Here is a 23,669-nt window from a genome sequence, read left to right on the forward strand (position 1 = left end):
AAAGCCGTGTCCTTAGAACAAAAGGCCTGTGCTCCTGGAGACCCATCCCGGCACACGATACTGCTTCTGTGACGCTTGCAAGGGGATACACAACCCTGATTATTATTTTTTTTTTCCTTTTCCCCACTGTGAGTGGAGCTGTGAAACAGTAAAATTAATTTGTGCAAAAATACCCCTGGAACAGCACTCGGGTTGAAACAGTCCAGGTCGGTGCCGCGTGGTTACGGCTGACCTGGGTCCCCGCCGTCGTGGGAGCTCTCGACGCGCCCCATAAACGCTCGCCCTCCTGGGCACCCGCTGCGGGAGGCTCGGGCAGGTGAGGGCTGAGTGCTGGGGGGCTCGGGGCAGGTGAGGGCTCGTAAGTCCCAGCCCCGGTGCGTTTATTTGTGTCATAGGCTGGACCTCGACAGTTTTTGGCAAAAACCTAATTAGCGCCAGGTCTGGGGCCTGCGTTACGCGTATATGTGCGGCGGCGATTTGCGTACGATATTAAAAAAAATATCCGGGCTTTGGGTTGCCTTTTGTAAGGCATGGAGCTGTGACCCTCCCTCCGCTGCTCCCTCCCCCCGGAGCCCCAGACTTCGCCGTGCCCTGGCTGCGAGCTTACATGGAGTTGTCTTTTTTTATTTTTTTTATAAACCCAGTCACAACACGGGAAGAGGAGGAGGAGGAGGAGGAAGAGAGAGAAAGACAGAACTAAAAACCCTTGAAGGATGGCTCTCCAAAATTCCTGGCGGAACCACGGGGAATCCCTGGTAGCGCGGGAGCGGAGGTAAGGCAGCCCGCGCCCACCCTCCTGCCGGCCCCCCGCGCCCTCGCTTTTGGGCCGGGAGCGCGGCTCGTGGGGAGCGGGAAGGAAGGTGGAGGTGGGAGGTGGGTGGTGGGTGGGTGGTGGGTGGAGGAGACACCTTCGCCTCGCGCTGCTTAAGTGGGCGCGGCGCTGATGTGAATATGCAAATGGGCGGCCGGGCGCGTCACACGTGCGGCTGCTCCCCCTCCCCTCGCTCCCCTCCCTCGCTCGCTCCTTTCCCACCCGGGGCTCGGGGGGGACGTGGGGACGTGGGGGGCGCCGGCCCCGTCCCGCCCGTCCCGACTCACTCCCGTCCCGCCCTGGGAGCGGCGGAGGTGCGAGGCCGGGATGGGAGCGGGGGCCACTGCGACGCGCGGGGAACGGACGCGATCGCTGCCGGGGGGCGCGGGGGGGGCAGGCTGGCTCCCCCCGCGCCGCTGATTGATGTCAGGGGCCAACAGGATCCGGCTTTCCTGGCGATGATGATGGTGATGGTGATTGCGATGATTACACTCATCATTAGTGGGAATTTGAATTTTGCGATGGTCAAGGCTGGGCAGGGGCACGACCCCCGCGCCCGGGAACTTAAGGAAAGAAAATACAGGATTTGGAAAATGATTAATTTATGCACTGGAAGGGTCGAGTTACAAAGGTTTTCACGCAGCCCTGTTTTATTGCGAGTATACGCCGAGATCGGCAAAAAGATGGGAAAGGCGTTTTTGTTATTAAAGGAAAATCCTTTATCGGGGGGATGATTTAGAAATTTACAGTCAATGGAATTTAATTTTATCCTTTGCCTTTTGCTTTATCCACATTTTAATAAAAGAGCCACGAAGAATAAGAGTAGCCAGGTGATTGCTGAACAAAGCAGATCTCGAGTCTGAATAGGATTTAAAATTGGTGCCTGTGCTCCCCGCGCCTGGCGGGGCCGCGGGTGGCACCCCCGGCTGTGCGCCTGGGCTGGGGGACACTGCGGTGACGACACACACCTTAATGCAAAATTAATGTTTCATGTGCAGGAGGCACAAACTTTGTGGTACATTTTTCCTTCCCCTCTGTTTGCCGACTCGGTGATTTGGGTACGCCTGATCACGTCTTGGGTTTCTACGCGGTTATTCCACGCAGGGAGCGATTTTCAGGGGAGTGGAGTGCTGCTGGGGATGGCTGCCAGCACCCCGAGGTGGCAGTGACCATGTGTGGTTCTGCAGAACATCACTGGCATTCATTCACTGGGAAAAAAACCAAATGCAAATCAACTCCATTAGTTTTTCTTAGGTTCTACCAGGGACTTTAAAAGGATCTACTAATGGGATAACCCTATTCACTAGATTGATAAATAAATAGAAAATCCCTAATTCTTTCGAGACGTGGGGCTGGAAGCAGCAGATGGAAGTGACTCCAGGGTAACTGAATAAAACCCCTGTGCTGATAGTGCCTGATTGATCACAGTGTAGTGCACTAAGAGACAAGGAGTCAGCTGAGGGGAGAAGAGGGAGAAGGTGAGACACGGAGCAGGACAGAAGCGTAACCCAGTTCCAGCAGGACAAACCACCTGCCTGTGCGCCCTGCTCTCCAGAGCATGCCCAGTGTCCCGCGTGGCTCTGCCGCTCTCACGCCACGCTGGCCTTCAGCTCTCAGGCAGCCCAGCTGGTCAGCGTTGGGTTTTCTCTCGTGGCCCAGCCTGTGTGCTTTCCCTCGCTGTGGCGCAGGCCCGTCCTGGCTGCACGGCGCTCTGGGGTACACCTGGCACGGCCAGTGCCAAGGGCACCGTGCCCGGGGCAGCGGGCTGCCGAGCCCCGAGGACACGGCAGGGCAGCGCTGGCTCAGGGGCCCTTTCGGGTGCCCGGCCCTCGGCCGGCACCTGCAGCCGTGTGCGCACACACGATTCCCCGCGCTCGCTCCGCCGTGCCAATAAAGAAGAAAGGCAGGGATGAGGATTGTTGCTATTGATCTGCCCAAGGGGATCATTAGGCATCAGTATCAATCTACAAATCAGTGGGCCTGTGTTACTTGCTTGGGCAGTCATTGCCAATTTGTTCCTATTAGATGGCCGAGCCCGGAGGTGTTTGATGAGCAGATTGGGTCTTTATCTCGGCGCTGGAGAGCAGGCGGGCGTGGGGAGATGCCGCAGCTTTGCAGGATTGCTGCTGTTTGTTTGTTTTCTTCTGCTGAAACCCTTTCCACTTCTCTGTACAGAATTTTTTAGGGGCTGAATGTGTTTCTGCTTTATGGATGGTTTTTCATATCATCAGATTAAACATATTGAGAGTTTAGGAGAAACTATTTTCAAATAATCCCCTCGCTTTTATTCGGTCTGTTTACCAGCAGCACTCCCTATAAAAATACATATTCATGCCAGATTCTTTTGTTATCCTTTCCAGGTCAGACCCAATATTAGGAACACAAACAATTTTGCTTCTGCTATCCCAGTGCCCATTCCTTGGGATTTATTGAGTTGTGCTTAGTGAGATGATTGTTTTCACTATATTTCCCTCTGTGATTTAATTATTTAGGCCAAAAAATTAAAGCTTGCAGATAATATTTTATTTTTGAAGTGTTTTTATGTGGAGGACAGCCTCAGGGGTTAGTGGCCCCTTGGACACAGCCCTGCTCTGTGCGGTGTCTTCCGGAGCTGCCTCCCTCATCTGCATATTTACAAATAAGAAAAATGTTTAATACTATACAAAATTAATAACAAATTTAGACCATAACAAAAGAATGGAAATTAATGGCAAAAAAAGAGGATCAAACCAGTTCACTGAACGATTTGATCCGACATCAATGCCGTGTTATTTAATGCAAACCTTGATTCCGACTGTTCCATCTCACTCCTCACACGAGCATCGCGCAGTTTAAACATCTGTCCAGCCGTTAAAGACCCTATTGATGCTGTGTTATTGGATTTCTAATTTCCAGGTTCTGTCAGGGGGTTTTGCAGACTATATGAGTGTTTATAATTTCTAATGAGTTTAATCTCTAATTTGCCTCTATTACCTGGGACTGTCAAATCCCTTTTTCAGCACTGGGTCTGTGAAAATTAAAAATACAGAAATACAGGTTTCTAAAGAACTCAAAATATTTGTCATATCTTTTATATACAAATATGTGTGCAGTAAACAGAACTATACATTCTTATTCTCTTTGAAGATCAAGCCTGATTTTAATCCTGCCTATCTGCTGCAATCACAATATATTACCTAAACCCAAGTTTCTTTGAGGACTTTTTGGATAGATGTCACTATTTCATTGGAGATAAAATAGGGTGTGTTTTAGGATACCACATTATTGCTGCCTGATTAGTATTTGATCAAATCCTATCTGTTTTTTTGTCCCTGAGACAATCCAGCTCCTCCACATCCGGAGGCGAATTCGCCTCATTCTGTCTGACAAGTGTTTTGTTGGGGAGCAGCGGATCAGATCCGTGTAAACACGCGGCTGGGGCGGGGAGCCCCGCACTTTTAATTTATCATAAACTCCACAGAACTCATTAGCTTTCATCTTTACATCGCACGTATAGAAATGAATTCTGAGCTCACTCGGGGAGGCTTTTTTTTCTGTGGAGTTTGCTGTACAAATATTTATGGACCTTTTCCTTTGTAGTAGAGATTCCAGTGGCAACAGCTATCACACGACGAACAGCAGCTTGCGACTTAGGGAAGAGGTTGCCAAAAGCTGTTGTTTATTTAGTTGTGTGGCATTTTGTCTTGAAATTTGTTTTGCTACTATTTGCAAAAAATACAAGGCTCTCTTGGGAGGAGAAATCGGGATTTTTTTTGCCTATGCTCCAGAAAAAAAAAAAAGGGAAAAAAGCCTCCCAGAAAATGAAATCTAAGTGTGTTTGTATTACGTATTACGAACATAACTTTATAATCAGCATATTCTGAGGATTTTCAGAGCAGGAGGCTGCTCACTGCCCATTCACAAAACACACATATGGTGATTTTATGGTGGGTTTTGTTTTAAAGATAATGATTTGTCTCCGCGTTGCAGTTGTTTATGTTTCTGTCTATATCTCTTTCCTCACCCCTGTTTTATTTAGTAAGGTTTCAGCTGTGAAATTTCTCCATGAAACAATTGATACATTCTCCACACGCTGCAGCGAGGGAAAAAAAGCCCCTTAGATTAATGGTCAGTGTCTCATCCACACAAATTTGTGTTACGATACTACCGAGAAGCTGCGAATTACTGACAAGATCTAGAATAATTCCTAATGCTGTCGAAGGCTTCATTTTCTCCTCCGCATGATGGATGAGGCATAAGAAGTGCTTTCTGAGATCGTTAATGTGCATCATTCTGTTAAGTGTTATTAAAGTCCGTCTGTCTTCGGCAGCAGAAACAATGGCTTAGCCCTTATTTTGTCTCTCTCTTTGCTAAACTCCAAGTGGCTTTTACTAATGTGGCCTGTTTTGGGGCTCTTTCGGTGGCTGGTTTGTACCACAGTGTTTCCGTTGGTTTGGGGAATTGGATTTTCCCTTCCAGTTCAATGCTGGCTTGTGGCATGGGGAGGCACGGCGAATGCGCGGTGGTTCTATCCGTAACCTGTGCATAATGTCCAAGCAGTGCAGGAGCCCTACCAAAGCTTCCATTTAAGCTTGGAAAATAGGATTGAACTTTCCCTTCGAAGGCTGTTCCTGCGGAGCGACGCTGGGCTGTGAAACTGCCCTCAGGAACAGCCGTGCCCGCTTGTTTTCCCCTGGATTAATTGTTTAAAAATCTGGGAATTGCTGTCTGAGGAGACAGTGAGCTGGTCCCTGCTGGGAGGGAAGCTGGCACGGGGCGACCCGAACTCGTCCTGGTTGGGCAGAAATCGCTGCCCTGTCCTGGTCCCGTGGGCATCGCCCCGGTCCCCGAGGGGGAGGAGGCCAGGCCCAGTTTGCAGATGGATTGTATTAAATCAAAAGTACTTTTAACCAAACAGAAGAATTCACTTTAAAGGTTTTTAACCTTTCTTAAGAGCCAATTTTTCCTTAAGCCCTGCGATAATAAAATACAATATAATTTATAGAGCACTCTCCACGGGTATGCATTCCTCCTCTCTTCTTTTTTTTGGTACAGTCAGATAAAACATCCAACAACTGGGATGATAATCAAGAAAAAACAAAAAGCAACTGATCATAAAGCATTTAGAAATGTAACATTCCTTTTACAAGGGATTCAGACATCCTCAGGAAGCCTCACTTCTATACTTTTAATAGAATTAGAGAAGTGTGATGCACAGCTGGTAAAAGCTCAGTCATCCACAGCACAGCGAGTTTTTGAGTATTTAATTTTATATTTGAATAATTCTCCAGATCAGGCTATAATCATGGATGTCATATAAAAAGATTTTTTTCATAAATTACATTATTTCACAGATGTGCAAATACTTCTGTGAAAAAAATTACATTGATCAGTTTTTAATACCCCCCTGTCTCACCCTTCAGTCAAAAGGAAAAATAGCTTTTTTCCCATCTTTGTCTTCAGAAAGGTGCTAGATTGTAAACATCTGAAGGAAATGAAAGGGGGTTGGCCAGTCCACCCCAAATTCTTTCCAGATTTTCATTCCTTTCACCAGCAGCCTTCTGTTCTTGGAGGAGAGGGAGGAACAGCAGAAGAAAGAGAGAGATGTCTCTGTTTCTTATTAAAATTTAAAGTGCAAAGCAGGGGCTGTATTTTGCTAATTTTCAATCTGCTAATTGGGAAGGGGGTTAGGAGGTGAGGGGCCGCGGGGACACGGGAGGCTCGGTGGGACAAAGCCTGGCCAGGGACACGGCCCAGCGGGGCCGGCAGGCACCAGGCACGGCCCCGGCCTCGCTGCCGGGGAGGGCTTGGGCTCACTGCACTGTGTAATCCCACGTTATAACATCCTGTTTATTCTTCTAATGAGAAAGTGACTCGTTTACCGAGAATAAACTTGCCAACAGGCTCGTGCTCTGCCCGGCCGGGGCTCCGGGGTGCCTGGAAGGCTCGCTCCCGGTGTGGGACCGGGGGGCTCAGGCCCACCTGGCCCCTGGAGCTTGTGTCCCTCCAGCTCCTGAGCTCGTCGCCTTTCGTCTGCTCCGAGCACGGGAAACATTTCATGGAGGCACGGGCAATTCCACAGCACATCTCACATGCAGAGGATCTGCTTATCTTGGATATTGTTGTGAATGGAAAAGTTTGCCCTAATGTTAAATTCAGGAATGGCAGTTAAGATAAAACTTCCCAGCTCTCTCATCCCATCTCCAATGAAGTTTAGGGGAAAGGAAGGCTGAAAATAACTTTATAAAAGTTACCAAGGTGTCACACCCTGCCTGCTTGGGCTTCAATCAGAGTTGCCAGCTTGTTTTTCAGAGAATTTAAGTACCAGATGCACTTGGAGAAAGCAAGCTAAACATCAGAGTTTATTTTCAATATGCAAGTGGTATAAAAATATGCAAGCCCTGATCTGAGTGCTATGGAAACTGCTCCACAAAAATGTGGAACGAAAGCTGTTACTGTAAGCGTGGTTCATGTCCTGTAACAGCTGTGACAGCCCGGCACAGCTCAACACTTGTCCAATTAGATGAAAATATTCAAAAGGAAACCTGATTTAAATAAGAGCTGTAATAATCTTTCACAATTACAAAGTATTCCAGTGACAAACACTGTCCCCCTGCCCGGGTCGCCCGGACCCTGCGTCGGCCTCGGCTCGGTGGATGCCGTCTCTCCCTCCTCGCGCCGGCTCCAAAAGCATTTTTCAGGGCTTATGTTACAGTTATTTGCAGATTATTTTGGGTCTGTGTTCTTTTATATCCACTTAGCAACTTGCAAGGAATATTTCAGGAGCAGCCCATGCTCGATGTGCCCCTTTTTGGGGAGCAGGAGGACTAGGTGGGGCAGATTTAAAAGCCATTATTGTATTTATGACAGATGGTTTTCAGTTTAGGCAAGAAAGCCCCAACAGACACTAGCGCAGAGACAGGAATGTGGACACGTATCATTAAGCTCTTTCTGTTAATCAAATGCAAGAAATAGAGTAAATTTATTTTTATACCTGACCTGTGGAACAAATACGGCCAGTGGATATTACACATAATAGGTCTTAAAAGGAACAATTATAGTTTCCCTTTAACTTTTCCGATTTGTTACAAGTTGTATCTATTTCTAAGGTTTTAAGGATACCAATGATTAAAATCATCCTACTGCATAAATTTTAGTTATTTACCATAGTTCATAAGTATGGTGTGATGACCTTTTTCTGGCTTCATAAAATCGGTGACTTAATATAATTTAGGATCTGAGAGTGCGAGTTCCTCGATTCATTTATCATTTGATGCTGAAATTTGTTTAGTCTGGATCGAAGGCCCTACTCAGCTTTTCCTACTGGTCATAGATTCTTTGTACACTGGAAACTGGGAGATCTTTGTGTCTTGTCTCTTCCTTTCAAGTTTGACCAAAAATAGTCATTAAAGACTTCAGAAGCCCCCTGACTTTATAAATAAAGGCTCTTGACTGACTCTGATGGGAGTTCCATGCACAGAACAGCCCCTGTCACTAATTTTTCAGAATGAGAAAGTGTGTTAATACGGAATACACCTTGAATTAAGTGGTCAGTTTTGACTGTATTCCAGACAAGTTTTTATGAATGCAATTAAAAAGGGAGTTTTAGTAGCTTCAGGAGAATTACATTTGAAATTGTTCTAGAAAGAGTGTTTATGAATATATATATAGATAGATGATAGATGTACCTGAAAGCAGGAGGCAATGCAGTAATTTATTTTAAAAATTCTTCTGTAGTCAGTGTGAGTGATTTCAAATGGGATCCCAGAATCTCCAAGCCAAAGCTCTCATCTTCTAAGGAATTTCACCTGGAATAAAATGTTGCCTTAGAAATTATTGACGTAATAGTCCCCTTGGGAACCCCAGAGCAGTCAAAGAGAAATCCAACAATAAATCCAGGGGCCACCTGGATAATTCCCATTAAAGGCTTTTTTTTTGGTGGAAAAAATTCTTTAAAAGCTTAATTCTTCCTAAATGTAAAGTCCAGCGATCGTGTTTCTGTGGAACTTTTACAGTTGGGTGTTTCAGGTGGTTTTGTTTGAAGCACTTCTCCAGGGCTCGGGGACAACGACAGCAGCGCTGTGTTTTCCGTGTCCCCTGCACCCCTCTGCAGGGGCCGGGGAACCGAAGGGCACCGAGCACGCCCGGGCTGGGCCTTGCGGGGGCTGCTGGTGTGACCAAACGGGGCCGCTGCAGGCCCAGCGGAGCCCCCGGCACGGGCCGCGGGGCAGGGGTGGCACTGCCCGAGCCCCGAGCCCCGAGCCCCGAGCCCCGAGCCCCGAGCCCCGAGCCCCGAGCGGGGCTGGCAGCGGGGAGCGCTGCTGCAGAGCGGCACGGCCCCGGGACAGCAGCGGCAGCTCCGCGGCGCCGGGGATCACCCACGGCTGCCTTGCTCCGGGAAAATGAAACACGGAAAAAGCCCTCCTGTGCCCACGGCAGCCGCTGGTGCGCAGGGGCAGCCCTGCGGAGCGGCTCAGCCTGCCGAGGTGCCGTGTCCGTGGGACAGCCCCCGGAGCGCTCCCGGCTCCGCAGCCCGGCCCCCGCAGGGCTCAGCCTGCCGCCCTTGTTCGTCGCAGCCGGCCCGGGCAGGGCCGCCTCGGAATGAGGGGATGTGAGCGCCGTGCCCGAATGAAAAGCAGTCCTGTGTCCGAGGGGGCTCTGGGGGAAGTACAGGGACCGCAGGACACGCTGGGCCTGTGCGCACGGACGCGCAGAATCCCGGATCCCGTGTGCTCCACAGCCCCAGCTGTGTTCTGTGCTGCAGCAAAAGGGCACCGTGCGGCTTTTGATTGAAAATATTCAGGGAGAAACAATCATCCCATAAACCAGTGGAAATTTTATCACAATTCAATTCTCTATTAACATTTTTAAAAGGCAGAAGGGGTCAAGAACGAAGAGTGTTATTCTTAGTTGTCTGTATTATTAGTTAACATCAGCTGTCTGCTGTCCCCACCTCTGCGCCCAGTACAAAGGACACTGTAAAGCACATTTAAAAAAAAAAAAAGAAACTTGATTTTTGTAGAAATACATATAAAAATAGATTCAGGATCTGTGGGTATTTACACGTGGTCATTTTACAGATTTTCTGGTGTGGTGGCTGGAAGACAAACTTCTTTTAAAGCCTGTGAAATTCAACATTTCACTGAATTTAACATATTCTAAGTTATACATAATATATATATTGAAGCAGTTTTACATTGTTTCTATAGGCTTTGATTTTAAACAGTGTCTACTTTTCATATATAATGAAGCTATAATTTATAACAATATTTTAAACAGTCCAAGCCAGTTATTCATACTGGTTTTATCTTGAAATGAGGTTTGCTAAGTCTTTTGGTTTTGCTTTATTTACCTCATCACTCCCTTATCACCCAGAGCCTTTTTTGCAATTGTATTTATTTAAAATAGTAATTTTTTACTTTTAATATAATCGTGTTGTTTAGATGAGAGGGTTTTTTTCTTGTGAGTATTGCAAACTTGTTTTGCTGCTCTCCCCAGAGCTGTTCAGTGCAGCAATGCATGCAGTCGGACGGGGAAGATTCCCAAATTGTCTGTTCCCATGCTTGGCATTCAGACAAGCGGGCACTGTCTCCGTTCCTGTAAGGAGCAGTGAAATTTGGTGTCGTGGATCTGGGCTTAAATGGTTCCAGAAGCAATTTCTGTTTATAGGCCACTGTTTTTCTGGGTATTTTCCTGTGTTCTTGAGCAGAAAGCAGGTCTGCTGCACTAGGGACATCATCACTGAGTGCGGGGCCACGTTCTCACTCCGGATTATGCACGGAACTGAGCGGGATAAGGGCAGCAGAGCCACTTCTGTTCACCCTGGCCTTGCTCATCACCTCCCCTGCCCGCCGAGCCTCCCACAGCCGCATGAGCTGTGTCTGCCTGCCACGATAACGGGACCCTCAGCGCTGCCCAGGGATGGAGCAGCCCAGAGAGCCCAGCTCCAGCCCGGGGAACCCATCCCCATCCCGTCCCATCCTGTTCTCTCCTGTCCCATCCCATCCCATCCCATCCCATCCCATCCCATCCCATCCCATCCCATCCCGTCCCGTCCCGTCCCGTCCCGTCCCGTCCCGTCCCGTCCCGTCCCATCCCATCCCATCCCATCCCATCCCATCCCATCCCATCCCATCCCATCCTGCCTCCAGCACCACGAGCCCAGTGTGGAGCTCCTCGCGTGTCCTCTCCTGCCTGGCCTGTGTCCTGCTCTCCCGCCCTGGCCGCAGCGATGAGCTCCCACAGGAGTGGGCAGGCGGCACGTGTGGGAGGTGAGGTGGCCAAGGCCATGGATGGTGGCAGTGGTGTCCCTGGTCCTGAGTGACTCTGAGCTCCTTGTCTGTGTCCTTGCAGCTGCACAGAGCAGGGACAGGCCCTGCCTGCTGGGTCCGGGAGCTGGGGGAAGCTGCGTCCCCATCTGTGAAATAACGATGGATGGTTTTCCCGCGTTGTTACCAAAATTGGGATTTTTTTCGTTTGGAAAAGGCCTCAGAGGGCACGGAGCACATGGCAGGGCCGGGCGATTCCCGCTGTGGCGGCCCCGGTGCCCGGGCCGGGCGATTCCCGCTGCCGGGCATTCCCCGCCGTTCCCGCCGCGCCCGGCAGGGGGCGGTGCCGCCCGCGCAGCGCCGCCGCCTCGGCCCGCCCCCCCCGCTCCCGCCGCTCCCGCCGGGGCCGCGCGGGCCCGGAGCGCCCCGGGCCTTCCCGAGGCTCCCACCCGCGGCACCGGCACAGCAGGGCCGCCTCGGGCCCTTGGGCTCGCTCCGCACCCATCCCATCCCATCCCATCCCATCCCATCCCATCCCATCCCATCCCATCCCATCCCATCCCATCCCATCCCATCCCATCCCATCCCATCCCATCCCATCCCATCCCATCCCATCCCATCCCATCCCATCCATCCCGTCCCCATCCCACTTCATCTCTGCCATCCCCGCCCAGGGAGTACAGGCACAACTCAAATTGTTTGGAGACCTTTGCATTCAAACGTTGTTTTCTATAAGAATATCCCTAAATCCCACGTGCATCTATATGGAGATCATCCTCCTCTGGGCTGTTGGGGAACAAACTCAATTCCTGTCACAAAGACAGAGGTGGTGGCCAAATAATTTCCATATAATATTAATTTTATATGGGTATGGTTGTACAATTTGTTCCTCGAAGTGCGAGATCACAAAAATGAGGCGGTTTTTGTGTGGGTGCACTGGGTTGCTGCGGGGGGCGGTGGATATTCCAGCACTTCTATTTCTGCCTCAAATATTTGTGTTTGTTTTTCAGGGGCTTTGTTAATACCTGAGGGAACCATTAATGCAGCCGAAATAACAGGAGATCTGATGTTCTCATGGTATTTTAGTATTTCACTTCCTCGATGGAAATGCCAGGAGAACACCAGATCTCGCGGTATTCGGGCCCCAGAAATAGCTCCCTTGGGAATTTTTAAAAAGCCCATAAAATACATAAACACAAATATGGAGATATCCAGGTTCCCGGCGAAGTTGCCTGCGCAGCCTTCCCTCGATTGAAGCCATCAGTCAGCAGCTTTCCCTCCCTTCCAGCTGATTTGTCTTTGTCACTGAGCGAAACTACTCTTTCTCCTCAAACCGATGGCAGGAAACCAGACCCGTGTCAGTAATTGTGATTATGGAGAGGACAATTCTGGATTGCTCACACACACAGAAGATTTCCCCCAGTCTGCTTATTTTTTTTCTAATATGGCTGTTTCCTTTTTAAAAAACACGTTATAATTTTTTATTATTATTTTTGGTCTCACTGTAATTTTCATCGGATATTTAGCTGTATCTGGTTAATTATTTAATCAAGCAAATGGTTTCTTTGGCTCTTAGCTAAAACAGGAAAACACCCCAGTATCGGGATTAAGTTTTCATCTCTATCAACTGGCTTAAAAATACTGAACTTGATTCCTTTTGAATTAACTGTGTCTTATTTTATTTTTTTTTCAATATCACCTATCACCATAGTAACCACCAGCTGTCAGTTCAGTTTCTGACATTTTTCTCATTTGGTAAGATTTCAGAATTGCCATCCTCCCTGCCAACATGTCATGAACAAGAAAAAAAAAAATTGCATGAAAAATCTAATGGGTGTCTGGTCTGATTGTCCTCACTCGTGGCAGGGAAGACAAAAACTGATGAATTGTGAAATGTATTCAGAGGGATTCAAGAAAAGCAAGTGTCTCGGACCCCCTCCTCACCCACACCTCCTCGTTTTCATCTTGTTATGCTTGATGCACCAGACATGCTTGCCCTGACACTCGGGTTTGTAGAAATTTAAGATTAACAGTTTTTACATTCACCTCGCTGATCCCCGGGTTTTAAAGTCATCATTAAAAATAAAGTTCGCAGAGCTCGTATTTAGCACCATTTCCCACTCATTGATGAGGTTTTAGCACCTGCGAATTCTCAACAAAACACTTCCCGTGCCTGAAGTCAACAGCCAGTTCGGTACATTCCCACATTTCCTCCCTCCTTCTGTATTTATGTACATTAGAAAGCAACCTTCGAGCAGGCCGAGAGAGAAAGGCAAATTCTGGGTAACTCCCTGGGCTGGGCTTTTGTTTGTGCTGGAAAAAGGCAGCAAATGGTAAAATTTGACTTTTTTTATTTCTCCAGTTGGTTTAGCTGAAATAATATAAATTTAAGGAAAAATGGGTTTGTGTTCAGTAAATGGTGCTGCACCTCCTGGATGGCAAAATATCGCTGAGAAACCTCCTCGCCAATGCTGCAGGAAGGCAAGAGGAAGGGAAAGGACTCATTTACCTCTGGCAAAGCAGATAAAATGCCAGCAATGCCTTTCTAACATGTATTTTTGGGGGATTTTCTATACAAGACACACACATGGAGCTGGCACGTCGTGTTTCCGTAGGTATAAAACAAATCCCCCCAGCTGCCTCCATCGCGGCACAAAGAGCCGTCCCCTGGACGTGCTTCCAGGGGGTTGTTTGGGGCTGTATCCATCTCTTTTTTCCCCCGACCGTCAGTGAATTCAGGCTCAGCAGCAGGAACTCATTTCAGGAACATAAACCTGATTTGATGAGCAGCTGCAGCGCTCGGGTCCCTGTGCTGCCGGGGACACCCCGGCGCTGCCGGGGCTCTGCCCCGCTCCCGGCTCACGTTTCACATTCGGGGGCTCCGGCGCTTCAAACCCGGCCGGCCCAAAGGGGAACAATTGAAACAATCCCGGGACATTGTACCCACTTGGGAACAGTTGGGGGAATTTGTATTTGTGAGTATATTCGCTCAGTTCCGCTGCATCTACACGGAGCAGGGAGGTAGCTCTTCCCAGGAAAAGTACTGACTCCCCTAGGAAAATCCAGGGCTGCGCGTCAGTCGGCGTTTTTCTGCGGGAAGCCGTAGATTGAGCTGCCCCGGCCCCGTGGTCCGGGTGCTGCGGCTCGGGGTGCGAGGCGCTGGCCCCGGCTCCGCGGGGAGCGGCGGCGGCGGCGGCTCCGGGAGGGACGGCGGGGCTCCGGCAGCGCCCGGCTGCGGGGCTGGGCGGGAGGCTCCCCCAAACCGCGCTCAGCTCTTCCTCCAAGTCCTTTCGAATTAGGCATGTCAGATATAGGTAGCGCTTAAATGTCTTCTCGATTTTCGAATGAAAAACCATCATCTTTGGGAAAAAAATTGAAAATTATCCCAGTTTCCTGCCTGTTTCAGCCATGCATTTTGCCAGCTGTATTTTTTAAATAGTTCTATAAATGTATCTCATGAAATAAATGCACTGGGAAAGTGTAACTCTTTTAATGATAAATAATATTGTTGTACATAATATTTGAAAACAAATGGGGTAAACAAAATGCACCTTAATGTCTTTATGGTTTGTGAGATTTATAACAATAATCAGCAACCGACTGTAACACTGTTTGCACCTTGTGTGCCCTAAAGCCATTGGATCCCTCCGTTAATTGTATAAATTCCATGCACTATGGAAAATCATGATGTATCATTTATATTCAGCTATGTCAGGTATATAAATATTAAAATATATTGGCCAAAAATGGCTGATTACCCCTCAAACATTTCATGATAAATCTTATCTTTTTACGGTGGTGGTAGCACTGAGGGTGGGGTGAGGGGGGAATGGACTAAATATTTCATGTTATTTGGAAATATTCTTTAAACAACCCAGATATATTATTAATGTTTTACAACTGCTTCAAAAATCCGGCAGCTCGCTTCAGGTTTAGAGGATACAGTGGTTCAGTACCTGAAGAAAAAGTGATTTTTATATATGCAAAGCGCCCCAATGGCGGGGATTATGTTATTTATTCAGCCTGGGATCCGTGTGGCTCGCGGAGGCTCCGCGCTGACGCCCCGGTATAAAATAGAGGTGACGTTCCCGGAGCCAGCGACAGCAGCACCTCCCTGCTCTGCTGCGCCAAATATTCATGGGCATTTATCAGGGCCTTATTATTCACCTATAGTCTTATTTAATAAACTCCTGCTCTCCCCAGCTGCGATGTAAAGGTGCAGGGACAGTGCTTGTGACAGTCTTTTGCCTAAAAATATTTATATGAAATATGATCTATTTCTCTGTGCTCCCCACACAGCCCCAGCCCGAGCCCCGGCCTGTGCAGGGACAGGCAGAAAATACTGTTATACATATTTATTGATAGTAATGCCTGCGTCTTAATGGAGAGAGAAATACACCGTTGGGCTGTGGCTCACATGTGTCGGGCAAGTGGCCGTCTGCAGTGCGGAGGGAGGAGATGTCGGCGAGGGGCTTGGAAACGCCTGGCTGGGAAGAATGGAACGGGAGCGATGCCTTGCGCCGACAAGCAGACTTGGGGTGTGTGATAGACTTTGTTCATTTGATTCTCAGAACTCAGTCGGGGTTAAATTGGAATCCAGACATCAAAGAATTCTTCCAGCAGCCCCAAATTTTGCCCGTATAATTTTTTTCTTGCAGTTGTCATAATTGTAGCTAATTTCACACTGCAACATTTATTTTTTTTTTTCTGTTTGAAGTATTTTCCTAAATATGCACAGAATGTGGGAGTGGGATTATTCGTTCTCTCTGGTGTTTCCCTGATGGTCACAGCCAGGCAGTTCCGAGCCCTCGGTGGCCGTGAGGAACCCCTGGGTTTGGTGGGGTGTGTCCATGTCCCCTCGAACTCACGGATCTGAGCAGGATCCTGAAATTTGAAGGGAGGGGAAGGCTCAGGCTGGAAATAGCAACGCCCTTCTCCCTGCTCCTTTTTTTCACCCGACTGTTGTGTCTGAACACAAGCGTGTGGTGCTGCATATTTGGTGGGTTTGCAGATTTCTGTGTGATTTTTATCTGAAGGTCAGGGCTGTGGAAATACATCAGGTTGGGATTTGGGATGTTTGCCATTTGCCATTTAGCCTCGCTCCTGCTTATCAGATTGCTGGGAGCACGGGCCTAATAAACCAGGGAGCTGCTCCGAAAAGGAAAAATAAATATTGTTCTGATTTTATGGAGTCTCTTTACTATTACACAGCAGGAGATTTAAATGTATTTATTTAAGTTTTTCCCTTTTTGATTTGGAATTGTGGAACTAGGGAAAAGAAATTAATGGTGGCTATTTATAATTTCACTGGATATTTGCATACATTAATTTTTTTTTAATGAAAAATTTATTTCCTTTTTTTTCCGCATTGGAAAAATACAAAAGGAAAAAAAGGTGTAGGAAGGCCATGTCAGAAAGGGGGAATGGGGAAGCCTTTTCTGCATCCAACATCAGTTTGAAACCAAAATGTGGTGTTTGAGGTTTCTCCTGCTGGGGTCTCGGGCTGTTTCTCCCCTTCTCCCATGGAACAAGCCCCAGTGCCAAGTGCAGGGCTCCTGAGCTATGGGACTGCAGGCCAGTGCCAGGGCTGGCAGAGCCACAGCCAGGGCTGTGCTGGCCTCAGTCGCTGCACCCCATTTGCATCTGTAATTCACCTTTCTGATGCCGGTTTTCATGGTTAGGATCAGGCCTAAACAAGTGTTCAAGAAGGGGGCAGCCTGCCAATGGTGTTTAAACCCAACACTTTCAGAGCAGCCTCCTGGAGGTGGCCATGGGCGCCGGCTCCTCTGACAATGCTCTGACATCTGTGGGCCCTGTGGGGCAGGGATGCCCCACGGCACAGGGGTGCTGCTGGGTGGCACGGAGGTGCCCCATGGCACAGGGGTGCTGCTGGGTGGCACGGAGGTGCCCCACGGCACAGGGGTGCCCATGGTGTGGCCAGCTCGAGGCAGCGGGTGGCAGCAGCATCGTGCCCCCAGCCAGCACCCAGCTCTGGGGGACCCCCTTTCCTGGTGTGGGCGCAGGGCTGTTGGGGCAGGGCTCTTGTTGTTAAGGGTTCCGTTTGCACTGGGCACAAACCCCTTCCCTCCCGATCGCCTCATGGCCAAAGCTGCTCCGACACAAGGAGTCTGTTTTTCTCTGAGCTGGCTGGAGGGGGCTGGCTGGAGGGGGAGGGAGAGGACCGAAAGGCCACGACAATCCTTAGGAAAACATTAGTTTGTTATTTTAATATTTTTGAGAGGAAAGCGTTTTGCTCCTGTGTCGATACCTTTTTGCGGTTTATTATTTTGTTGCTAATTTACTTAACCATTAGCAAATTAAGGTGGATTATGGCTTGGATGCATTAAAAGCACCAAGGAGTTGCGGTCCTTGTGGCTATTTCGGGCAATGTCATAAGCACACTCTTTTTTTTTATTGTCCTCCTAGGGAGCAGAATTTGAACTTAATATTCCATGAAATAAGCCATTGTAATCACGTTGGGTTAATAGAAGAAGTAAAATTGCCTCTCCTCTCACAAGACATTAGAGCAAGGCTGCATTATTAAAGTTTTCTTGCGGACAGGCGGTTTAAAATATATCCTCAGTGGCTGACGCAAGTCTTTTCAGCGGGGATGACAGCTTTTCAGATCTTAATAGGCTGTTCATTTCTGGCCTACGAGTTTTCAGCATTTCTTCTTTTCAAGCCAGGCTGTGACATGATGGCTAAAAACTGACATAAAGAAGTGCCATGTACTGTGAAAACCTTTATTCACTAAGTGGCTCCATGTAAATTGGTGTCAATAAGCAAACAATTAGAACTTAAAAAAAAATTGTTGGTTTAAATCCCTTTTCTCCTTAATCATTTGACCTAAAAATCTCTCCTTTCTCTCTCCTTTCTTTGGAAGTGGTGCATATAAACCAGTGACAAAGTGTTTTGCAAGTAAAGTGGATCAGATCTTTGTTAGAAATCAGTTAATGATATTTAGCCAAGGTGAGTTTGGCATAAGGTTTTTTGTCTTTGAAATAAAATTTACAGTGAACTAAATTCCAGGTAGACCATAAAGGATGAAGAAGGGGGTGGTTCTTCTGCCCTTTCCCCCCACACTCCCAGTCTCCCCTGTTTTGGAGCCACAGCCTCCTGCAGCACGAACAGCCACCGTGTTCTAGGAGCTTGGCTAATTTAAAGAAATTTGGTCTCGTTGTTTATGCTTTCTGGAGATTGTTTACTTGAATTATTTGCAGAAAAGACTTTTTCCTGTGTCATCAGGTGAAGAAAAGGTGCAGCACTTAATGCTTTCCCCACTCTTGCTTGTCCCAGGGAAAAAAAATGTACAGCAGAGCTTTTCATTTCTGTTTTAATTTATGATTTCTCCTTTTCTTTTTATAACTCGACTCCCTCCCTCGTTCGTTCCCCCTGATGGATGCAGCAGGGCGGCTCATCGCCGCTCCGGTGGCTCCCGGGCTGGCTGCAGGCAGCGCCTCGAGGGCCATGCCCCGGTGTCCCTCGGCTGGAGCCCCGCGGGCCAGGGCACACTCCGGAGCCTCCTGCACCTCCAGGCTGCTCCACCCTAGGCTGTGCAGTGCTCCCTGGGGATGTCGCCTCCCGTGTGTCACCCCACCTACACGGCCTTGTGTTTCAGGTGGCTCGCCGGAGCAGGGCGAGTGGCTTCGCCTCCCCTTGTGCAATATTTCTGCGGGGTTTTAGGCACTCCCGAGGGCAGCAGGGCGTGAAGGGAGGCTGCAGGAAGAGGGACTCTTGCACTGCCTCTGAGGCCGAGTAGCTGAGCGTGCAGGGTGATGTGTGGTGGTGCGTGGCCGGTGCAGAGCTGCTGATGGTGTGCGGGCACGTGGCGCTGGCCGGGAGGGACTGGACACGGCCCCCGTGGCTACGGGGAGCACGTGCTGCCCAAAACCCCAGGAAACAAGGGTCTGCCTGGGGATACGGCCACGCCAGGGCGAGCGGTGCCCTCAGCCCAGAGCCCTTGTGCCATCCTGGGGGCAGGGGGGCACTGAGTCCCAGTGGTGTCCTCGCTCACCTCCCCGTGCCCAGGGCTGCTCTGGAGGCACAGCCCCATGGAACAGAACTGGGATTTGTCCTCTGAACCTTGCTCCAGTTCGTCTGAGCTGAACATGGAGATGCCACCAGGTGAGAAGGAGCAGGTGCACCTTGGTACACAATGGGCTGGGCTGGAATCCAGGGCTGGGCAATGTTTTAGTGTAACAAGCCTGGCTGGGAGGTGACTTCACCTGGGAGTGTTGTTCATGATCACATTTTAAAAGAGCCTTTTCAGATGCCAAAAGCACTACCCAAATACAGTTACAAAAAAAGGTAATTCACCGAATCCCAGAATGATTTGGGTGGGAATGGACCTCACAGCCCATCCCGTTCCACCCCCTGCCATGCAGGGACACCTTCCACTAGCCCAGGTTGCTGCAAGCCCCATCCAGCCTGGCCTTGGACACTGCTAGGGATCCAGGGGCAGCCACAGCTGCTCTGGGCACCTGTGCCAGGGCCTGCCCACCCTCACAGCCAGCAATTCCTTCCCAATATCCCATCTAACCCTGATCTCTGGCAGTGGGAGCCATTCCCTGTGTCCTGTTCCTCCAGGCCTTGTCCCCAATCCCTCTGCAGCTCTCCTGGAGCCCCTTCAGGCCCTGGCAGGGGCTCTGAGCTCTGCCTGGAGCTTCTCCTCCCCAGGTGAGCAGCCCCAGCCATCCCAGCCTGGCTCCAGAGGGACTGGCTCCTAGAGCAGTTCTGTGGCCTCCTCTGAACTCACTCCAAGAGGTCTAGGTCATATTTTTGGGGCTTCAGTGAGGAACTGGTCTAAGTCCACCTGTGTGCTTCAAATCACTTGGTATCAGTGACCTTACATTAGTTTCCTAATTAAAGGGTACATAAATGACTTCAGCAGGAATTTCTCACAGACCACGGCAGGAGAGAGCATTTGAGGGTGCTCGGGCGCTGCCGTGGGGGAGCGACAGGGAAGGCTCTGGCTCCTGGAAAGGAATTTTCACAAAGGAAAAGAAACTGGCTGATTATTGCCTTTAATTAATAAAAATATCCGTGACAAAATTATATTCTAATTTTAAAATGATATAACTTAGGAAGTGTATGAATGAAGGGGAATGTGGCAGCTGGCTCTGGAAACCTGGGTGTGGAAACCAGGTTGTTTTATTTTAGATCACTTGCAATGAAAATTCTATTCAAAGACAGTTTAATTCCAGGCTTTCATTCAGATCTGCCTGGAGACAACAGAGGCAGAACATCAAACAGGCTCTGGTTCTCCCCAGAATCCGTGGGTTTTGTCTCTCAAACTGAGCTGTGAGTGAGGTCCCCCTGCAAAGGCTCTGCTGGGCCCGGGGCAGCGGGAGCTGGGCTGGGAGCTGGGGTCCCTCAGTGCCAGCCCGAGTGCAGCCTCTGCTCTCCTCCTCGTGCCTTCCAGAACCCCATTTCCCATTCCTCTGGAGTTTACAGGAAACGGCCTAGAACACTACAAATACAATGGGAAGAAATCAAAGGCATAATGAAAGTTTTTCTGTTTACAGGAATTAAAGCAGCAAACATTTCTTAAAATTTCCAGAAATAACTGAAATTTATTTAGGACATACTGCTTACACTGAAAACATAATTCCAAAAATTAGATTGATGATTTCTAACAATTTTCTACAATTTGATAATTACACAACATTTGGCAATTAAAAAAATTATTCCTGTTGTTCCTTTCCAAGCAAAGAACAAGGAGCCATGGCTGGAGTCCTCGGAGGCGGGCTGGCCTCCCCCTAGATTTGTGTTTATATATCTTGCAATATTTTTCAGTAATCAAGGCAATGCCTTTAAATAAAAGTGAAAAGTTATGTGACCTTGGTTGTCAGACTCAATTTAGACTCCGCTGCAACACTTTGCATTTTATTTTTTAAATTAGCTGTTGCCATCTTTTACAATTTGTTTATAGGCAGAAAGAGCCACATGGAATGGGAAGTATCAGGCAGGAGTTGAGAGGTGCTGCTTTGGCCTCCAATAGAGGTATTTTTAATAACTTTAACAGCTTTTTATTTTATTTTTCCCTTTAATCTGTTTTCTCAGGTGGTGCCTTGATTCATTCTGGTTTTCTTTGCTAAAAATTTGTTTCTATTTTGAAGAACGTTGCGGTTCTGTTCCCCCTTCTGAGGGAGCACACTGAATTTTTGGGAAGCTCCCTGTTAAAAGGTGTGCAAGGTAATGTTCCCTCTTGGGTTACACTTACCAAACCATTTTGTTTCGCAGCTGTTTTTTGCCTGTTACAAGGATCAGGAAAAAGGGAGTTTGCTGTGCCCATAGTGTCCATGGCCCCACGCTGGTGCCACCTCCCTCCAGTGCCCCATTCCAGGCGGGATTTTTCTTCCTTGGACATTTGCACAGGTTTTGGTGTTGACTCCTCCCTTCCCTTCCCTTCACTGCCAATATCCATGAATTTTCCCCACCTTTATGGCTGAAGTAGGTCATCTGCTTTGCCAGAGACACCAGTCAGCCCCTCTTGTATCTGACTTTTATTTTTCATAGGATACATTTTGAAAGCATATGTAAAATAGGACTGAAAATAGCATTCCAAATGTCAGCAGCCCTGTAGCATCTTGGCTGAGCTGCTCCGCTTTACTGTTTGGAACAGATAAAGTCATTCTACTCAATGAAAACCAAAAGCAAACATGAATTGTAGCAAAAGTACAACATTTTGTAGTAGTGGCCTGGCACACGGGGCGGCGGCCTCTCTGCTTTTGAGGGTGGAATAGAAAAGGGAAAGTTTGAGGCTTGCATTCGTGAAAAATACAAGAACTGTTTTGACCTAAATAGAATAAAAAATTAAGGAAGAGGAAGATCATATGGCAAACCACAAGCATCTGACCATGTTGTGCTTCTCTGGCTCCCTTTTGAATATGAGAATTCAATGACTGTAAAATCAGGCTCTGACTGAGGACGGGGTGAGGGTGTGGGCGGCACCCCCAGAGCTGCTGCACAACAATGACATGGACATATCTCACATTTATCATTTCAGCCTTTGCTCTCCCACAGCTCTGCATGCATTTTCAAGGAATTGGTACATTAAAATGCATGCTGGGGAGTATTTTAGGCTCGACAGAGTCAATTGGGTTGTTCCATATGACTCTTCTGCTACCAAAAATTATAATTAGATCATTTCAATTGGTTTTAATTTTGTACTTCTAATAAGAACAAAACTCTCATAGTCTACTTAAGTAAAAGCAGGAAATTAACACACATTAAAATACATCTTTAAAGCTTTAACCCAGCCTATCAGTCTGAGAGACGATGGGCTGCCAATTACTGCGTGATGCTGTGGCAGCACCGCACAGTTTGTGACTCTCTCGGCAATCCTGTTTGGCGACAGTGTTGCTTGCTTTTGAAGAAGCAGCTTTTTAAAATGCTGAGTGTGTGGCCGGGCTGAAGAGGCACCTGCTGTTCTCATCGGACCGTCAGAGCTGCCACATCTGGAGCGGGAAGTGGCGGCGGAACGCGGCTCACCCGAAGGGCTCGTTTCTGTTCAGGCCTCGCCGTGCTTTGCAGCGGGCTTGCCTTCCTCGTGCCCTTTCCCCAGCCCCGGGCTGCTGGTGCTGCAGGTACGGTTGGGCTGGCTCGGCCATCAAAGAGCCGCCGGCTTCGGAACGCGGGGCCGGGCCCCCGCCCCCTCTTTGAGCATATTCTATCCCCGCGTTATTGCATCAAACATCCCTTCTAATACAATACCACAGGAAACTAAGGGCCCTATTCAGAGATTACATGCACCCCATGGAAGGGTGCTTTTCATCTATTGGAAACCTGATTTAAAACCCAGCCCTACGTGACTCTTCCCTGTACTGTAACTTGCACAAAACGGGGAGTTCTTGAGGTTTCCTGTATTAGTCCCTGCTCCTTTGACACGCCTGGCACAGGCCCGACAGGGTCTCATTGTGGCATTTTTATTAAGAAAGAGGATGCTGATTCTTTTTTCTCTGTCAGCTGCTGAAATAAGAAGGTTTTAAGAACAAAGAAAAAACTTGTGCTAAGGGGAGACACAAGAGGATTATGATTCCCAAAGGAATGTGGATGTTCCCCACACCAAAACACTGTCCTAATGAGCGCTTGGGTTTTTCTGGTAAATATATTTAGGGAGAAGTACATTTGGGTGCCATCTCTACTCATTTATTCTTCAAACTGTAATGCCTCGCATTTTGGGTTTCACTATATTGCATTTTAAAACTAATGATGCATTCATTCTCCGAGCAAATCTTATTTCTAAGCCCTAATTTAATAGAATTAAACTCTAAGCTGAATTGGTTTTATGAGATAAAACTCTGAAGTTGATAACTGCATTTAGGAATAGTTCAGGTATTGAGTTTCTAATTTGCTTCCTGAGCATGGAAATCCCTCAGATAGTCAATATTGACGCCCTGTAATTGGTAAGAGCGGGGCTTGCCGAGTTTCCTCTCGATGCCGGAGCGATGCTCGGAGCACGGCCCGGGGCTGCAGCCAAACCCTGCCCGGCCCAGCATGGCTCTGCCTGCCCAGGGGCCAGCTCCACAGCCCTTCCCCAGCACCTGCTGTGCCAGCAATAGTCCCTTGGCCTCCGAGGAAAAAGGCAATTCCAGCTTTGCTGGGGGTCC

The 23,669-nt window shown here is 48.4% G+C and overlaps 1 protein-coding gene across 3 annotated transcripts in view; it reads left to right on the top strand.

Moving 5' to 3' along the window:
* Positions 1-644: 644 nt before the first annotated feature.
* The window catches only part of ZFHX3 (zinc finger homeobox 3), a 385,515-nt gene continuing 362,490 nt past the window's right edge, over positions 645-23,669 (top strand). For all 3 annotated transcript variants that reach the window (XM_038147757.1, XM_038147759.1, XM_038147761.1), the window contains exon 1: positions 645-772. The gene's annotated coding sequence lies outside the window, so the exon portion shown is untranslated. The remainder of the gene's footprint in view (positions 773-23,669) is intronic.

The sequence above is a fragment of the Motacilla alba genome, chromosome 11 (assembly GCF_015832195.1).
Source record: "Motacilla alba alba isolate MOTALB_02 chromosome 11, Motacilla_alba_V1.0_pri, whole genome shotgun sequence".
NCBI lineage: Eukaryota > Metazoa > Chordata > Aves > Passeriformes > Motacillidae > Motacilla > Motacilla alba.